Source organism: Pseudomyrmex gracilis, unplaced genomic scaffold (genome assembly GCF_002006095.1).
Source record: "Pseudomyrmex gracilis isolate BER0280 unplaced genomic scaffold, ASM200609v1 scaffold_475, whole genome shotgun sequence".
Classification (NCBI taxonomy): Eukaryota; Metazoa; Arthropoda; class Insecta; order Hymenoptera; family Formicidae; genus Pseudomyrmex; species Pseudomyrmex gracilis.
In genome coordinates this window covers 52,261-55,482 of record NW_018021059.1, presented here as the reverse complement: position 1 = coordinate 55,482, position 3,222 = coordinate 52,261, and positions in this window count along the sequence as shown.

Here is a 3,222-nt window from a genome sequence, read left to right as displayed (position 1 = left end):
AATTTGGTGTCGAATCGTACGGTGTTGAATAATTTCGTGTCGAATCGTACGGTGTCGAATAAATCGGTGTCGAATCGTACTGTGGTCAAACGGATCACGCCCGCTAATAAGCAATACAGTGTATATCACTGTTTTGAGGAAATTACGCTTTAAGATTAAAAAAAAAGATGTTTGTATATGTTTCCTTTAAGATGTTTGTGTACTTTTGATATATAAAAATTTTTAAGTTGTTAAAAACACGATTGAAAAACGTTTTTTGATAGATTAAAGAAACATATTACTTACATATTTTAATATTTCAGTTTTTTTGTGGGTTGACACTATATTGCTTATTTGCGTCCATATGGACCAATATGGGCTATAATACACAAAATAACATAAAGTGCATATGCATAGCATAAAACTATTGTATATAAACCAATGAGCGTTTAGCGTGATTTTATGTAACTTATTATGGCGACTTTGTGCTAGACGTTCTTTGGACCATATAGGTTTATGCTGCGCATATACGACTGTCATTTTGGAAGTTGTTTTAAGGAAAAAAGGAAAAAAGGAAATTGCTTTAAGATAATAAAATGCAATATAATAAAATAAACAAGATTTACAAAAGTATATTTATTTCAACAGTTACAGTACAAATAATTATTATTGGTTATTAAATAAAAGTAATTTTGTTTACTTAAAATGTAAAAAATGGTAAAAAATTTATATGCTCATTTTTATACTTTTTTATAAGACTTATCCATGTACAGAAATTTGTTCTTTTTTTGACGGTTTGCGGTTGCACAAGTAACATCTTTTTCGATTAGACATTTCTCTAACTTTACTGCCATGTTATAAGCTGTGCTTCAGCTATAATATGGTTTCTGCGCATCCCCATAGCATCTCAACTGACCCCCCACTCCCACGATTCAGTTCATGCGCAGAACGCACATTTCCTCTAACAGAGTGAGAAAACGATATCGTCTGCACTGTGATATTTTCGGAACTTTTTTAGTCAAACAAGCAATATAGGAGTATTACATATATGGTGGAAACTGGTCCGTAAGCTTTGAGCGTATGCGCAATAATACACGAAATGACATAGAGTTCATATGCATAGCATAAAACTATATAAACCAATGAGCGTCTAGTACAATTTTATGTACATCAATATGGCGACTTAATGCTAGACGCTCATTGGTTTATATAGTTATATGCTATGTATATGCACTCTGGTATTTTGTGTATTAAGGCCGAAGCACAGACTTTTGCATAACACATAACGCATAAAACATAAGAAAATCAACCAATCAGAGGTTTTTATTTCCATCCCCACTTCTCGTTCTGCAGATTTTGATTAGTTGATTTTTTTATATTGTATGCGTTATGCGTTATGCAAAAATCTGTGCTTCAACCTTTCTAGCTCTTATTAGTCCATATGAACGCTAATAAGCAATACAGTGTCAACCCACAAAAACCGAAATATTGACATATTTATGCAGTATGCTTCTTTAACCTATCAAAGAACGTTTTTCAATCGTGTTTTTAAAAACTTAAATGTTTTTATATATCAAAAATACACAAACATCTTAAAAGAAATATATACAAACATTTTTTCTTTTTATTCTTAAAGCGTAATTTCCTCATAATAGCGATGTGGGATGATACTATATTGCTTATTGGCGTTAATAAAATGGTTGGTCTTTTTCCATACTTGAAGACTCTGTGAAAAGTGTACACTAAAGCGTTCTTTTTACCGGACATGAGGTCACACTAGGCTGTTCTTTTTCAAAGTGCAACAGCCCGAGGTCTGCACTAGTTCTGAATTCGCTGCCCTAGGTTTTGAGTAAGTGTAAAGTGAGTGCAAGAGTAAAATTCAAGTAAAACAACAACAAATCAAAAGTTCACTCTTACAAAAAAGAACGGGCAGTAATATATAACAGCAGTAGTACAAAAGAATTACTGGCATTCTGTGTAAGTGCCAGTAATATTCCCAGTGATGTTTGTAATACTTAATAATATTCTTGAGCGATTGTCAGTACTATTTATATTACTGATTTTTTTATGTAATCGGTAGTGGTTTTTTTTCGTAAGGACACTCATTTGTCAAAGCTTGAAGTTAAAGACATGAAATTATTTAGAAGTTAAAAACTAGAGAGTATTATTTACTTAAAAATAGTAAATAATAAAATTTAACGGCCAAAAGAGTAAATGAAATATTTAAGATATAAATGTATATAATAAATAATTAAGAGTAAAATAAATAATGAAGACCAAAGTCCACTGGAGTTAGTGGTTTTTTTCTTTAATATATGTGGTAGACTCATAAGAGTAGGAAATGAACATTTTGAAACATTTTAATAACAAACATTTTATATCCAGAATTCATGTAAACAACTTGCTCAAGAAGATCACTTTATTTTTTTATCTTCTTGAGCAAGTTGTCTAAATTACAATATAATATAAAAAACTGTGAATTCTGGATATAAAATGTTTGTTATAAGAATAATTTAAATAAATATATGTACACATCTATTCATAGTTTTAATCGATTTGTTGTAAACTTTGTATTCTCACAGTTTCTTATCATATGTCGCGTGAGACTGTTGTTACCTTCTTCTTTGTGTGTCAGCGATGTGAGGGTTTGCAGACTGTTATTAGCAGCCTAACTAATAATAAGTTAATTTTCTTTTTCTTTTTCTTGACTTACATATATATAAAAATCTTGACTCTTAAATTACAAATTTTATCTTATTTGACAAAGTGACATATTTATTTCTTCAATTAATACCCGATTATAGACCTTTTGATACATAAACATCATGTATATGTGTTTATGTCATTGAATGTTTGTCTCCTCTCGTCTCGCCGTTATGCTTAGTCGGTTGACAACTATGTTATCCCGTGGGATCTTTCGGATGCCGCGAGGAGGGACGTCGGGAAGATACCAGATTTTTGTTAATAGAATAGTAGATGTTGTGTTGTCGAAATTACACTTTTATTAGACAACTCGTGTTTACACTTTAATTCACCTTTGACTTTTAATTCTAAGTTCCCACAAGCGATGCTCTGTCAAGCAGAGCCTTCGGCCGCGACACGTCTCGGGATTATTCCAACGACGCACAGGTGATGCCGGCTTTTATACCTCAGCCACTCAATCATGATTGGCGGAGGAAAAACCTGACGGTATCCGGTGTCCGAAAAGTGCAATGCAGACCATTGCATCTTTTCGGCCGCGCG